Source organism: Leopardus geoffroyi, chromosome B2, assembly GCF_018350155.1.
Source record: "Leopardus geoffroyi isolate Oge1 chromosome B2, O.geoffroyi_Oge1_pat1.0, whole genome shotgun sequence".
Taxonomy (NCBI): domain Eukaryota; kingdom Metazoa; phylum Chordata; class Mammalia; order Carnivora; family Felidae; genus Leopardus; species Leopardus geoffroyi.
In genome coordinates, this window is record NC_059332.1 from 98473643 (window position 1) to 98491038 (window position 17396).

The 17396-nt window shown below is 36.5% G+C and overlaps 1 protein-coding gene across 2 annotated transcripts in view; it reads right to left on the reverse strand.

The window, feature by feature from the left end:
* Positions 1-17396, reverse strand: part of SESN1 (sestrin 1) — a 117035-nt gene that overhangs the window by 97767 nt on the left and 1872 nt on the right. The gene's annotated exons all lie outside the window — the stretch shown is intronic.

The following is a 17396-nucleotide window of genomic DNA, read 5'->3' on the forward strand; positions in this document are numbered from 1 at the left end:
GGCTCAGTCGGTTGAGCACCAACTGGCTCAGGTCATGATCTCATAGTTCATGAGTTCAAACCTCACAACCGGGGGTGGGGAGGTGGTGCTTTGTCAGTGTAGAGCCCACTTTGGATCCTCTGTCCCCACTCCACTTGTGTGTGCACACTCTCTCTCAAAAAGAAACATTAAAAGTTTTTTAAAATAAGAAATAGGCAAGAAATAGGCAAATGTTATTTGCATTTAACAAGTTAAGTAATAAAATATTCTTAAGTTTTGAAAGGCAGTAGAGTGTTGAGATTAATAGAATAAATTCTGGAAACCAAATGCTGGAGTTTGAATCCCAGCTCTGCTGTGTAGATGAGCTAGGTAAACAGGGACAGTTAGATAATCTCTCTCAGCTTCCTCTTATTAAATAGGTGAGTTAATGGGTGAATGCAAGTATGGCGGGGGGGGGGGGGTGGGAATCCAAGCAATAGAATATGAGCTCTAGGAGGGTAGACTTTTACCTTCTTTGCTCACTAATGTATGTAGTGCCTAATGACAGACAGTAGGTCCAATAAATATTTGTGGAATGCTCAACATTCTTACTATTAACATGGTGATCTTTGCACAGATGGAAAAACTAAACCAGTTAAGCTCAGCTGTCTAAACTTGGAAATTTTCCCTTTCTCCCCAAACTCCCTTCTTTAAAACAAAATGGAAATATAAGCATTCTTAAGTTGTACACCCAACTCTTCTAAGGCCCATAGCACCAAAATAGGATTAATAAACTAGTTTTCAGTTGAGCAAGAGTGCCATCTAGTGTTCATAAAACTATAATAAGCTGAAAATTTGGAGTAAATTTTCATCCGGGCAAAGAGAGAAAAAAAAAAAAAACAAAAAAAAACAGGAATACAAAATCCATTAGGATAAAATCTGCTCTATCAACAGCCAAATCCTCTGAAAGAAAGGTAATTCTAAAGGAAATTAAAGAACAACAGCTTTTAAAGTTAGTATATGCCATATTAGAAAAAATTTATTTCAGAGTATACTGAAGTTGTACTTACCATAAAGGTAATTCTCCTATGAATAGAAAGTGGTATTATTGAACTTATTTTCTCTTTAATGACATGTATTTTTTGTTCTTATTAGAAAAAATAGAAGTACTCATTATAAAAATTTTGGAAAATGTAGAAAAGCATAAACCATGGCCTAGAAGTAGCCACCGTTATCATGTGGAAACATGTTTTATATGTTTTATACATATAAATATATAGATCCTAGATTTATATATATATGTCCTAGATTTAAAATATACATGGGGAAAATATTTTAATTTTAATCAAATATTTGGCCAAGATATTAAAGATGAATAAGAGAAAATCATAATGACAATGATTTTTAAAAACTGAAACCAAGAGCTTTCCCTACAAATGAAAAGACCTAGCCTCAACTAAACATTGTATTCAGTGGGGTAAAATTGTTTTTAAACTGCTATCAGTTATGTAATCATTTTGATATGGTTCTGCAACAGCCAAAATCCATAAGGAGCTGGAGCTTATAAAATAAAAAAAGATAAATTATTTCATCTGTTTCCTTTCAGACACCACTAAATTGACATAAAGTATACCAACTTGAGTTTCAGAGATTTGAATAAAAATTTAGGTTTACAATTATGTTTAATCTCATTCATTATTCATTAGAGAATGCTCATAAGTTTGGGGCTTTATTTCTAATTCCTTTTCCCCCTCAAATCACAGACACAGCTGAGATTTGATTCACAGCTTATTAGACAGTCACTGAATGATGAAAAGAAAGCTGTTTGCCACTTTCTACCTTTTGGACTAATGAATGCTATTTTACTTTTAGTACTTTTTACTTTTAGTACAAAGAATGAGAAGTAGGGAATTTCCTAAGATTGCACAGAATAATGCAGTAAGGGGGGGTGGGGAGGCATAGAAGAGTTATAGGGGTCAGAGGGGATGAAAGAGAAAGACCAAAAAGCTGCTAGAGGAGGAGGGCCTTGGTGTCCCAGCCACTGAAGGGACAAGGCCTAGGGAAGGGCATCCATTGGCCAGGCTGGTGGTATGAGTCTCCTTTAAGTGGAGAATGTTTGCAAGGGTGGGGAGAGGACAGATTCTGGGCTCATATTATGACTTGCTTGACCACACTCTCTTCAAGGCATTAAATAGGTTCTTGGGCATATGATTTAACACACAACTCTCTTCACAGTATACAGGAAACCCCACTCTTCCCAACTCCTAGCTTCAGGAGATATGTTGTTGTGAAAGGCTGCTTATAAAATGATTCTCAATGATCCCTGTCTCCTGGTATTCACTCCATTGTGTAATCTGCTCCCTCTGAGTATGGGCTGGACCCAGTGACTTGCTTCTAATGAACAGATAGAGGCAAAAGTGATGGCATGTCTCTTTCAAGATTAGGTTGTAATACAGTGACTTCTGTCTTGCTGGTGTTCTCTCTGTCTCTCTCTCTCTCTCTCTCTCAGGCTCCTCTCAGTTGCTTTTCATGAGGAAGTAGAGAAACCCACATGGAAAAGAACTAAAAGCAGCCTCCAGTCAACTGCCTGCAAGAAACTGAAGTTCTTAATCCAAAAGCCCTTGAAGAACTGAATCTGATCAACTGAATTGAATCCTGTGAGCTTGGAGGCACATCTTTCTCCATTTGAGCCTTCAGATAAGATCACAGCCCTGGATAACACCTTAAATGCAGCATGGGAGACCACAAAGCAGACATCCTAGCTAAGCTGTAGCCAGATTCTGGACTCCCAGAAATTGTGAGATAATAAATGTGTATGGTTTTAAGCCACCAAATTTGTTATGAAGCAGTAGATAACTAATTCAATTATTAAACCAAAAAAAAAAAAAAAAAAAAGCTGCTCGAGCCCACCTAACTGACCACACCCTGACAGTCTTTGCTTGCTCCCCACCCCCCACCCCCACCCACTGCTTGTGGCAGTCTCCCTAGTCACCATCAAGGCCTGGACCTTGTTTCTCTTCTTGGCACAAGTGGGCACTTCTTTTGCGGGTTTATAGATTAGGGTCCCCTTAGTTCACCTGCTTAGTCTCTCTCTCCCACCCAAGGGCTTCTGTACCTTCAATATCGGAAATAATAGGACATCTGAGCAAACTTTCTAGCTCTATGCTTCAGTGACCAGACCATCTTGGAATCTAAGTGCATGCATGGCTTCTACGCTAAACCACCCATCTTGACTATGTATTATAATTTTACTGCTTTTTGAAGTTTCTCTCCACCATTTACCAACTGGTCTGAAAATACATCAGTGTTTTAACAAGTATTGTGGTGCCAGTGCATCCTGGATGAACACCAACCCTGGTTTATGCTGTAAGGTTAATTTCCCAGACAAGATTCAAGATCATAGTTCTCCTTCCTTTCAATTTGTTTTTAAATATAATTAATTAATGTAATTTTTACAACTTCTTTTGAACATCTCAATCTTTAAATTACAATGGTATTACCACATGAAAAGTGCCAAGCTGGAATGGTATGCTGTCCTGAGAAGGAGCTTTGACAAAAGTCATAGTTACATGTTCATACATGCACTGACAGATGGCAAAAGAAAAATAAAAGGGGGCCACAAAAGGAAACAAAAATGAGGCCAAAACTTAGTCTGCAGGAAAGTACAATAGAGCATTAATTATTTCCAGCCAGTCATTGGAGGTTTGGTTTGGGCATGTTGGGGATAGAAGGAATGTATACTTGTGTCAACAAACAGAGGAGTTGAAGAGAAAAGTTAATTATTACATTAAAATTTATATGCTCCAATAAGCTGCCTTTATTATCCTAACCTATCCTGATCTTTCCTTGCTCTGAATTAATACTCTCTATATAATTTTTACACACTTATTTTAAGTCACTTTTCAATATAAAAGTAATACATACTCATTGCAAAAAAAACAAAAACAAGCAAACAAACAAAAACCCAAAGCTATAGGAAAACAGATTAATGTTTAAGAACATAGACACTCAGGGGTCAGACATGCCTCCTGCTCTCCCAGTAGTGGGGAGACATGCCTCCTCCATTCCAGGAGGGGTCAGACATGCCTCCTGCTCTCACTACTTGAGCTAAGTTACTTAATCTGTTTCCTCATCTCATCTATAAAATGTAAAATTCACCTCACAGATTGTTGTCGGTATAAATACCTACAAATAATTATTATTAGATATTTAGATATATATTTAGATATTATATTAGAAATAATATTATTAGATAATATAGGGAAATGAACCTTCAAACAAAGTGCATAAATAGTTTGTATAAATTCTTTCAGAATGTGGGTATAAACTGCAAATATAAAAAGGCAACAGTACAGCAAACTTTGGTTTTTGCAGATCTGGTGTGACCCAGAGAATGTCTCCAGCAGCTGCACCCCCTTAGGAACCCTGGGGGCCAAGGAAAGCAGTATCAGGGCAGATTAAAACTGTTTCTTAACGAAAAAGCCTAGATTTTGAGAAGTTCCTGTTTCCTTGGCTAAATAAGTCAGAAACTTAATCTTACAACAAGTGGATGCATTCATATTAGTATATTTATTTTGGGAAGATATCATCCTCAAAACCTATAATCCACTTGAAACTTTGCAAATGTTATATATAAAATGTTTATAACAATGCCTTGCACATAGTAAGCACTCAATAAAATTAAGTATTTATTAACTGTTATAAAAAGAAAAACCAAAATTTCTAATAATCCCACTCTAAATTTTTTTTATGCTTAATTATTTTTGAGAGTGAGAGAGACAGAGCACGAGCAGAGAAGGGGCAGAGAGAGAGAGAGAGAGAAAGGGAGACACAGAATCTGAAGCAGGCTCCAGGCTCTGAGCTGTCAGCACAGAGCCTGGCGTGGGTCTCAAACTCATGAACCGCAAGATCATGACTTGAGCCGAAGTCAGAAGCTCAACCGACTGGGCCACCCAGGCGCCCCCTAATAGTCCCACTTTAAAAGAGAACTATAGTTCATATTTTGGTGCACATAGGTTTCCTTTCCCCCCCCTTTATAAAATATAATTTGGCACTACCTTAAGAACTTCTTTTCCACTTAAATACATAATCTTTTCTAATAAATATATTTTTAAAAGAATTTTCATTAACTGTGTAATAGTCCTTTATAAAGATGCAGCATAATTTAATTATCCATAATTATTGGATATTCAGATTATTACCCACTTCTATAGAAACACATATAGATGATACACTGACATTGCACATAGCACTGTAGCGATCATCATACATAAACCTTTCAGATGGTTTCCTAGATGTGGAGCTATTATGTATACATTCTTTCAACACCTGCACTGCTGTCAACATACTATCATAAAATTTAACATTTTTAGTCACAGCCTTGATTTGCTCTTAAATTTTTTTCTCTACATCATCACAAAATTCTTAAGGGTAGTGGTTGTTCCTACTTTTTATATCCCACCACAGCACTAGAACAGTGTCAGGCACAAAGAAAAATTTTAAATGAATGCTTACTTTTAAAAAGTATACTCATTTCAGCCTTATGTGGAGAGGGAGGTCAGTTGGAGGTGCTATGGGGTTCAGGAGGAAAAACAGTAACCCTGTCATAAAGTGTTTTAACAAAGGAAAAGGCACTAACTATAATTAAGTTTCATTCTAACCAATCAAAAGCATTTAATATAAATATATAGTACAAAAATAACAGAATATTTATTTTAAGGTTTGACTCTTCACATTTTACAACACATTAACTCCCAAATTCAAAGAGGCTGTCATTAAAAACTGGGATAGATTGGAATTAGATACTTCTTAATCTGAATAATTACCACTACGGAGATAATAATATAATGCACTAAAGGGAATAATAGAAAATAAGGATTAAAACATTCATTGTGTGTTGGAAAAGACAAAAGTAACTCTAACTTGGGGTCAAATTTTTGTTTAGAAAATTACTTTTATATGTTAAACTGAAGAAAGAAAGAACAGGGCTTGCCTTACATCCATTCGCCGATACTCAGTACAGGTGCAACTGTGCAAACTTTGTTTAGATCTTCAGCATCTAAGGAAGATGAACTAGACTTTTAATGGAGCATTGAAGAGAAAAGCAAATGGAATTATTTGTTAGTAGTTGCTAACAAATGAAGTATATAGTATTTAGATTTTCCATCTTCTTCGACAAGATTTGTTGTCAAAATCATTGATTCATCACGCTATACTAGATTTTTAGTGCACATACCATAGATACCAAAACTCTGACCTAACAAGTGGTATAGAAAATGACAGAGAACGGCAGGCACTATAATGAATTTGAAAATACTGTGTGCTTAACAGTACAGTTATGATGGGATTTACAATTAGAAAATATCAATAAAGTATTTTAAAATTTAATTTATAACATATAGGCAACAAAGATAAAAACACCTCAACAATTATGTTAAGTACGCAGTTCAAATTGAGTAATTTCTTAAAATTACATAACTTTAGTTACTTCACAATTTAAGAAATCAAGATTAAGGTGTTCCATTTTGATCAGATAAATGTTGAATTATGGAAAGAATAAGAAAAAAGTACTTTCTACACTATTTAAACACAATCCTTTATGGTTCTAATGATAATTTTCCACAATAATGGAATAAAAGAATCCAAAAACTTTAAAGTATGCACGGGAGACATACAAATGGAAAAATGATTTCTATATGAGCTCAAAGTAATGATAAAATCTGGGCTTGATTTCTAAAAAGACAATTGAGGCCCCTTTTTAGCTGTAAACAACTTGCTGTATGTAATGCAATACCATATTTTGGGAAATTTCAAACATTCACAATCCACAGGAAAAATACTCAACACTCCTACACTATTTCTTTTTTTTTTTTTTTTAAGCCCACAATAGTGCAGTCTTTCAGCTACAAAGCCAGAAGCCAGTTATAAAACCAGTACTTTTCCACTAGAGTTACTTATGGGGCGGGGAAGGGGATGTTTGACACTGCAAATGTTAGGGTCTAAAATAAGATCATTGCAAGGAGTTACTACAACACTCACACTGCCAGCACTGTCATGGCAACAATGAACTAGCTAGGAGAATGCTCTTTTAACATTCAAAGCTAACCCAGAGTCTATTACTCATGGAAATATACCAAATTTTCTTTTAGGCAGTTCACTAAAGAAATCATCTTACTTAGTAATCTCTTAATGTAAAAACAAACCTTTCACACACCATATTTCCAAGAGCCAGAGCCTCCATGCAATCAGCTGAAATTTATAATGACAACATAATAAAAATTATGCACCACAACGAAACATGAAGATCAATCGGGGTCCAAATGCAATTTCAAGATGGGTCAGGGTTTAAATAAGAATTTGGTATGCAATTTATTAACATCTAAGAATGTAGTTTCCCCTAGAAACACCAAAGTTTTACATTTCATCCTGAAGGAAAAATAATTTGGAACAAAAAGTAATATATATTTTCACTGCTAGGAGTCTTATATTAAATTTTTATCCAGAAAGTATAGTGTAGTGGTGAAAAGCATGGACTCTGGACTCTCAATGCCTGGGTTTGAAATCTGGTTCCTCTTACTAGCTATGATACCTTGGGCAAGTTATTTAACCTATCTGGGCTCTGATTTTTCTTCATGCATAAAATAGGGATAATAATATCTACTCTTACAGTGTTGTGAAGACTGAAAGAAATAATATACAAAAAGGGCAAAGAATTAGGCTGCACATAGAGAATGCCTATTCTTACAACATTCAAAAGTATACATTCTGCCAAACAAGAAAGATTAAAAGACTACTGACGATGATTTAAGATGACTTGGTTCCAACGCCATGGCAGATTATAAGGGGGGCAGACATGGCAGCTTAGGAGGAGCCCCCAAACACACCCACACATAACCAAGCAAATTCAAGAAATCTAACATGGTACATACAAAATCTCTTCAAGCCTTGTTACTTTTGCTGAGGTAACTTTCTGGCAATGTATCTTTGCTTAGTTACTTTGTTTTAATCATACCAAGCTGTCTAAGCTGGGCCAGTCACCAGGCAAGAGTGAAAGGCCTGGGGGACTTTCAGTTTAAGATGTCAGGCTCCCACTGCAGTGAGCAGAGTAGGAATACTGACAGTGCAGCTCTAATCACCTCAGTAGACCTTCAAGGCTAACAGTCTCTGGAGTAGATAACTTGCCTAAAGTATCAGGCATGAATCGACCAGGCACAGAAGATTTAGTTGCTTACTGACAACACTGGTGTACAAGCCATGATTTGCTTTTCCTATATCATGTGTACCTGAAGATGTATTTGAAAGTCCAACGTTCACAAATGGAATAACAGACTAACATATCAAAGGAGGAATCCAGTTCCCAGATGGCTAAAATAATATTTATACAATCCTTAATTTGGTTCCTAGAGGTATTATTTCCTCTAGAGTGCTATTTCCTGAGTCAGGGAACCTGGAAAGTAAGTGAAAACTTTCCCAGTTGCTCAGAAACTTGGGAGTACCCTAAAAAGTGTATGGTGCCACAGGGCTCAATTTCCCATCTCTTCTCTATCGCACTATGGGGGCAGAACAGAATATTAATAGTTAACATTTACTCAGTGCTTACTGGATTCCAGTAAGCATTGCGCATGTTACCTCATTTAATCCTTTCAACTCTGTGAGGGAACTGAGGTTTAAGGAGGTTATGTAATTTGCCCAAGGTCACAGAGTTTGGCAGAGCAAGACTGAAAGCCAGGTCTGACTAACTCCAAAGCCCATGATCTTGATAATTATACCCTAATGCTGTCCAGATACTGAAGCAAAGGCCTTGGCCATGGACCTCTCCATGTACACTTGACCATCTGGATGACACAAGTAACTGCCCGCCTGCAACTCCTCCCTGCTGGTGCCATGCTGACATAGCAGAATGGTGTTGGACTCCAAGGAGGGGATGGATGCTACATATCTGCCATCACATCTAGGGCAAACCTCTGGGTAGGCCAACTACCCTGGGCAGTGGCTGGTTACAGGCATCCTCTGCTAAAGCTAGACATCAGCATTAGTCAGCTTATATACGAACATTCAATGTACAAAAGGCAATTAGGAGTGTCAATATATGTGGATAAAAGATGTGGGATGTATGAAAGTCAAGTACATAAAAGTCCTAAATTCTAAACAGAAAAATCCTAAAGCAATGCCAGTTTGGAGTACGCCTTATTCAGTAAAGCACCAAAAGCAAGCTTATCATCAACATCACTGCCAATATTTGAGCACTTACTATGTACTTCTGCATGCTTTACATGTTCATTTAAGTCTCCAAACTACCCTGAGTTTGGTATTATTATTACCTTCATCTTATAGATAAGTAAATAGAATCAAAGAGTTATTCATACTTAAATGTATAGGTTACAGGGGAGTCTGGGTAGCTTAGTCGGTTGGGCATCCCACTATGGTCCGGGTCATGATCTCACAGTTCATGAGTTTGACCCCCATCACTGCCCTGGGCTCACTGCCATCAGTGCAGAGCCTGCTTCAGATCCTCTATCCCCCTCTCTCTGTCCCTCCCCCTCTTGTGTGCTGTCTCTCAAAAATAAATTAAAATAAATAAATTTGTAGGTTACAAAATATTAAAGATTACAAACTAACTGCTTTACCAATATGATCTTTATAATCACACCACAGGGTAGATAATAAAATTATGTAAATTCACAGATGAGGAAACTGAAACTACAGAGGTTAATTTATTCATGAGCATATTACTGGTAAAGAAAATCTAGTAAGGTCTTTTTTTTTTTTAATTTTGTTAATGTGTATTTATTTTTGAGAGAGAGAGACAGAGAGAGACAGAGAGAGAGCACAAGAGGGGGAGGGGCAGAGAGAGAGGGAGACAGAATCTGAAGTAGGCTCCAGGCTCTGAGCTGTTAGCACTTCGAACCTCTATCATCAACAAAACTGAATCAATAAAGATTATATTTTATAACTTAGGTCTGTCAAAGCATACATTACTTGTTAGGTAAAAAGGTTAAGTAAAAAAGTAGACTCAGCTTAATTTGGTGAGGTATATCAACAACTCTGAGAGACCTTATTTTGTAAGAAATAGGTAAGAAAACTCTCCCTGTCATTTAAATCACTTTTTACTTTTGAAAGGCTTCTCTTAAATATGTCCTTCAGTACCACTGAACAGACCACTCTACCTCTATTTTGCAAGCCTTGGTCTTTATCACATGATTGGAAGAATATCTTACTGTGTTTAGGCTATGAATAGCATTTGAAAAATCACTCAGTTATAATTATAGACAGCTAACACCTGCCAACTTGCTAGAAAATGAAATCATGTAAAATTTTAAGACAAGTGTGCAATGCTTGTCAAACACTGAAGTATCAAAACAGTAAATGCTTACTTTTAGTGGAATAAACTAAGATTTTAATTAGACTTTACTGAATATTAGATATAATTGACAAATTGTCCTAATTTTTAAAAAGCATATTAGCTTGTCAATCTAAACAATTTTTAAGTTAAAATACTAACTGAATACTATTCAGTTAATGAATATGCATATATGACAGTTGGTTTGGAAAAGATAACTCACAAAATTCACATCATAAATGTTACTTCCCTTTAGTATGGTTTAAAAGCTTAGGAAGTTGTTTTAATGTAACTTCATAAGTAATAATTTATAAATCGATGAAGCTGTTCCCCTTTTAAAAGTAAAAACAGGGTAAGAAATAAAATATAAAACTAAAAGTGTCTCATTTTTCTAAGGTAAGTACATATTTCATTGCAATCTTATAAGATTTTCCTATTTTGTTATATAAAAGAGATTAGAACATGAGAAGACGTAATTTTTGTGTTGCCAAATTTCACGAGTTTTTTTCCTTATAAATTGAAAAATGTCAAACCTGTGGCAGTCTACTAGTAACACAAAGACTTTTAACAATAACAATGCCAACTGGGAAGATCCAATAAATGGTCCTAGTTGTTATCCTACATAACTCCCTAGGTATATCCAGTAAAAAAAAAAAAAATTTTTTTTTAAATAAACATCTTTTAAAAGACTTTTTTTTTTAATGCACATTGTGGTAAATGCATCTTTATCAGCACTAGTTTAACTCAGTGTAGTAACCAAAAGGAAAAAGAAAAAAAAGCAAAACATGAAATGTTCCCATAGACTGCCTATCTAGCTGAGGTTTTCATACTGAAATTTCCAGTCTGCCCAATGCCCCCAACAATACCATCATCAAAATTCTGAAGAACTCTCAGATGCCCCTGAGTATACTGTGCCTGCATAATTAAAGTACTAGGTAATTTCATCAAGGTCAATGAAGGTCTCAATGTAATAAATGTGATCTAGGAAAGTTGGGTCAAAGTAAAGCCTGTCTTCCATTGACTTCCATTTAAAAAGCAGGTATTTTACCATGGTATGAAAAAAATAGTCTGATTTGAGAAACTGTGACAGAGATTAAAAATTGGTTGGGGCGCCTGGGTGGCGCAGTCGGTTAAGCGTCCGACTTCAGCCAGGTCACGATCTCGCGGTCCGTGAGTTCGAGCCCCGCGTCGGGCTCTGGGCTGATGGCTCAGAGCCTGGAGCCTGTTTCCGATTCTGTGTCTCCCTCTCTCTCTGCCCCTCCCCCGTTCATGCTCTGTCTCTCTCTGTCCCAAAAATAAATAAACGTTGAAAAAAAAAAATTTGGTGGTAAGGCTTGCTTGGTGCTAATGTATTTCCAACAGGACTTTCTTCCTTCCGTGCACTTTAAGCACTGCCTCCCCTCCCCTAGCATCTATCTCCCTGTCCTTCCACAAGTTCTAAAAATTTCCCATTTCTATGGTTCCTCCATTCCATGTTAATTTGCTTCTAAATAAACACTGCCTGTTTTCAAATATGAATATTCTTTGTGATTATGATGTGGCACCAAATAGGACCCTTCTGTATCAAAGTTTAAGTGATTGATAATCCTTTATTATTCCATGCTATTTTCTGTCAGGTCAAAGTTTCAATAAATCCTTAAGTTGGTTCTTATTAATTTATTTTCCACTGAAATGGTTAAAAGATATTCCACAAATTTCTAACAGTCACCAAAAGGAAAAAATAACTCTAAAACAAAAAGAACATAAATGTTCTACTTCATGAATGATCTATACAGCACTTACAGGGCACAAAGTGTTAAACATGAGAAAGTAATTTTAATTAAGCTAAACTATTGTTTCAGAGGGTCCTTCATGATGCCATGAGCAACCCTTGACCTTAAATTGAAATCTAATAAGTGTTTAACATCTCATTTTCCTACAAAACACTACATCCCATTTATAAATTAAACAATGTACTAGAAACCTTTTTTAAAATAATCATTCTGTTTTTTGTTGTTTTTTTCCTCATGGTAGTAGAGAACATCTGGGACACTGTAATAGGAATTAAATATTTGAAATCTGAAAACTTAAAAAAAAAAAAAAAAGAGTGTGTCCTTGTTAGTTTCAGTCTTTCTGAAAAGTCAGAACAAAGGAAGAGGACAGGATGTATTTATATATTACAAAGAGGACACTGAGGACAGATAGTACAGATATGATTCATCCTGTAAGCCAGTGTTGGGGAAGGGGGTGGGGTGGGGGGTAAGATAAGCTCTTACTTTGTCTTCAAACCATTTAGGAAAAAAAAGTTAACAGTTGCTTTCAATTTCTTCACATTCTCTATCCAAAGAAACACGGACAACCCGAGGGTAAATAGCATTCTCCTCTGAGTTCAAAAGCTACTAAAGAAAGTGGTCAAAGGTAGGAATGAGAGGAAGCACTGAATAGAAAAGGCAGGAGGCTTTCCTAAGGAAAGGGACTGAGTTCTCAGTGTATCAATAAAGTAAGGCCAGAAAATAGTGGATATGGAAGAGAGAAGTTTAGTGCAAATACTGAAAGAAGACTCGTATTTGCTGTGGCTAAGAGTAGCAGTGAATTGTTTGAAATGCACCACCTTAAACTTTTGGTTTTGACTAGGCATAGCAGTAAAAAAGAAATCAAAACAATCAGTTCAAAAGGCCAAATCTGCTTCTAGAATGCTCCTAATCTGGTATATTTTATAGCATCATTATAAATTATGTTTCAACCTAATAGAATCTAAATTATAATAGACCAAAGCAATATTTTATCTAGTTAGATATAAGATCAACTTTTATAGCCTTTGACTAAACTTAACTGCCTTCTTATCCCCATTCTTCCTCACCAACAGAAATTTTTTTGTTCAAGTGATGGGGCTCTCCTGGCTCTTAATGGCTGAATGCAGATTAGTTCAAATCAAAACCAGAAATGCCCAATTTCCTTGCCAATGACTGGCTTAGAAAAGGGCATGTGACCCAACCCTAGTCAATAAAAATGGACAGGAAGTCTGCTGGAGGCTGAGAAAAGCTTTTCTTCCCTGATAAACACATGTGAAGAAACTCTTCTCAGCTACAAACAGTCATGACTACACATGGTGCTTGGAATAAGGCAACTTGCAACCATAAGCAGAGACAGTACTTGCTATGCTGAGGAAAGGAGAGCAGAAAGAAGGCAAAAACGAATATAGTTGAGCTAATCAATCAATCCATGAAGCTTGAAATTGCCCAACCTCAAGATTTATTATACTAAATAATAAATCTCTTATTGTTAAACCTACAAACTATGTATTACCCAAATTGGTATCAAATGGATACTCCAACTGCAGCTTTAACAACTGAAATGTGCATCATGCCCAACAGCTAAAGTTTCATTTCCCTCCCCCCCCGGGGGGGGGGGGCAGGGGGTAACAATCACTTCACTAAAGGAAAGCCTCCTCCACCCCACTTAACAAACATACTTTGTTACTTGGTCTAAATTTTCTAAAGCCAAATTATTTTCAGACAGTGTTAATTGCTGGCAATCTTATAAAAAAAACTTAACAGATTCTCTTTTTCACAGTACAGAAATGAAAATGATCAAATGACCATTCTTAGAAAAGTACTTGACTATTTTGAACACTCTTCATAATCTTTTGATGAATATTTACACACTCACATTCCTCCTTTAATTACCTGCACCCTAAAACTACAGTTCACCAGTGGACTATAATAGTGTATCAGGCCAGTGTTAATACTTCTGTTCCTTTGTTCAGAAAATCAAGAATATCGAAAAGATACTATGGGGTTAAAAACAACAAACCCAGCATAAATAAGGCCTATTAGAAGACCTTCCTCCAAAGCAGGGAACAAATCTTACTGATCTTCCAGTCTGAAGTACAGTGCCTGGCACAGAACAGTTCTCAAAAATGTGTTCAATGGATTTACGTACGTTGTTGTGAAATCAATAAACTGAGAACAGGAATACAGAGAATGCTCTTTCCCAATGTGCCATTTTTTTTTTATATACAGGTTTAGCCATTTTGAGTTGATCCATCTTATCCCTGTCCCACCAACTTTGCTCTTGATTACAGTCCTCTGAGCTGACCTAAAACAATCAAGAGCAGAATAGCTGTAGGGATTGCAAATTCAGTTCAGCTTTTGCTGATCTACCAATGAATAACAGAAAGCATTATGGAGTACCACATTTAATTATTTGGTTTCTCATGGGAGGCTGGAGCAGTATGTGGAAGCCAGATGATGCTGGACATTATGTGACATTCTCAAGCAGTTTAAATTCTATCCTCAAGGATTTTAGACAGGAGAGTAACATGATCAGATTTCATTTTAGATAAATGACTGCAGTTATGTGGAGCATGGATATAAAGGTGGAGGATGGGTTAAGTCTGGAGAAGTGACGGATAACAATAGCAGAACTACAATGGTAGTAGCAGGGGCAGAAATCCCTTCGGGAGCTATTTCTAATCAGGTGCATTACAGGTTAACTTAATCTGAACATGTCTAAAACAAAACTCACTGCTCCTCCTAAACTGACCCTTTACCACTCTTCTGTCTCAGGAAATGACTGAACTAGTAATCAAGTAGTTCAAGCCAGAAACTTGAGAGCATCCTTTATTTTGTTATTTTCTTCATCTCCTATATCCAATTCAATACTATCTCCTGTTTCTAACTCTTAGCTATCTCCCAAGCCCATTCGCTGTTTCCCACTTTTCCCACTACACCCTAATCCAACCATAATTTTGCTTTGGACTGGTAGAATTATCTCCTGATGCTGCATATCCACTCTTCACCCCTGAAATTCATTCTCCGCATTGCTTCCAAAGTAATCCTAATAGACCATGGATCATGTCACCATCTTGCTCAAAACTCCTCAGTGGCTTCCCATTGTTCCTAGGATAAAGTCCACAACTCTTTTTTTTTTTTTTAACATTTATTTATTTTTGAGACAGAGAGAGACAGAGCATGAACAGGGGAGGGGCAGAGAGAGAGGGAGACACAGAATCAGAAACAGGCTCCAGGCTCTGAGCCATTAGCCCAGAGCCCAACGTGGGGCTCGAACTCACGGACCGCAAGATCGTGACCTGAACTGAAGTTGGACGCTCAACCGACTGAGCCACCCAGGCGCCCCAAGTCCACAACTCTTAACTTGGCCTTCAAGATCCTGTTATCCAACTCCTGCTTAAGAACAGTAAGAATTCCTAATATTGCTGAGCATGTCTTATGTGCTAGGCACTGTGCTATGTTTTGCAACCATTATTTCATTTTATTCTCATTGTGAGCAGAAACTGAATCAAGGAGAAATGTATTCAACATTGTAGAGCTAATAAAGTATTAGAGCTAGGTTTGACTACAGAGGATGTGCTTAAGCTTTCACTCTCCCTTCAAACATATGCTCCAATCACACTGTATTACTTTCCGGTCCTAGACCTCATCTGCTCTCTCTTGCCATGAGGTCTTCACACACCTGTTCCCTATGTGTGGAATGTCCCCCTCACAAATTTCATTTTTGCCTGGATTATATTTATTCATTCACCAAATCTCTGCTTAAATGTCATCTCTCCAGGGAAGTCTTCCCTTACTATCTAAAATTATATTATTTGTTTATTGTTTATGGTCTCTCTCCAGAATGTCAAAGTTGTTTACCACTGGTTCTTAGTTCTTAGAATGGCATTCACCATGGATTCAATAAACAATCGCTGAATGAAGGCATGAATTAAGGATGTGGGGATGGAAACTCCCTAATCTGGTGACTTTATTCAGGCTGATAAAAAATAAAAAGAAGCCAAATATAAATTTGTTCAGACACTGGATATTTATTTAGTAGCTTCCAGGTCGCAGTCAATACTCTTGAGAACTTACAGCCCTCCGAGGAGACAGTCACATAAACATGTGATTATAGCACAATATAAGTAAAGTGCCTGTTATAATAGTAGCAGGAATTAAGTGCAGTAGATGCAGAGATGAAAAGTATAAATTTATGGAAAACCTTCACTGTGGAGGCGGTTCTTGAATCTTTTTGCAGGAGGAATGAATCTTGAAATATGTATCATGTAGTCCGTGTCTTTCACTTACGATAAAGGAGAGGAGCATCCATTAGGTACTGGGGCACTTTACATCTCATTTATTCTCACAACAGCTCTATGTTATTATTCCCATTTTATAGATGTTGGAAATCCAAGCTAAGAGAGATCAAGTAACTTAACTTGTCCAAGGTTATGCAGTACATTAATAAAGGAGGAGAATTTGAGCTCAGGTCTGGCTCCAGTACCCATTTACTTACCAATATACCACAGTCCTTTGACCCTGCACTCCCCAGAGCTTAATTACTTTTGTTTTTAATATAATTCTTAACCAAATTGGTTATCTGGTTTCCCATTTGGATATAAATAAGCAGCAAAATTAAAGATTTAGGAAGAGAACAAAGTGTACTGATAGTAAGGGAGGGAACAAAAAAACTATTAAAAATTGAACACAAATTCAAAAAACGTGGATCCTATAGTCCTATATACTCTATCCTCACCTATACAACAGTATTTGATGTGCATAATGATGACTCTATTATGAAAAATGATTGTTGTAGATGCTACAGTCTAAGAAATAGAGAAATAACTTTGGATGCTTAAAAGGGTAAACATCAGGAATCTAGAAAATTAATTCCTCTCTGATAACTCTGGATAAATGAATTGTAATGATTGTTCCCAAACTGTTTGTGAGAAGAAATATCCCAAGATTTTAAACAGAGTCTTCATTTTATGGGCATGATTATTTTTCTATTGCTTCAAACTAACCAAAATAGAAAAACTATTAATCTTAGCTGACATATATACCCAAGTAAATTAAGAACTTCTCATAAATGACTTCGATTCAGTAACTTAGACATAGTGTCACTGACCATTCTTAGTATATAAAAACCTTTCTCAAACCAAACCAAACCCTTCCTAATAAATCTTCCAATAAAACAGGAGAGTTTGAGTATGTATAGAAGAGGAGGAAAATTAACATTCTTAATTGGTTGCACTCAAAACTTAAGTAGGTATATATGTGAAGAAAACAATTGAGGCAAACACAGAGAAAACTAAGTAATTTACCACAGGAGTGTTTCTATCATT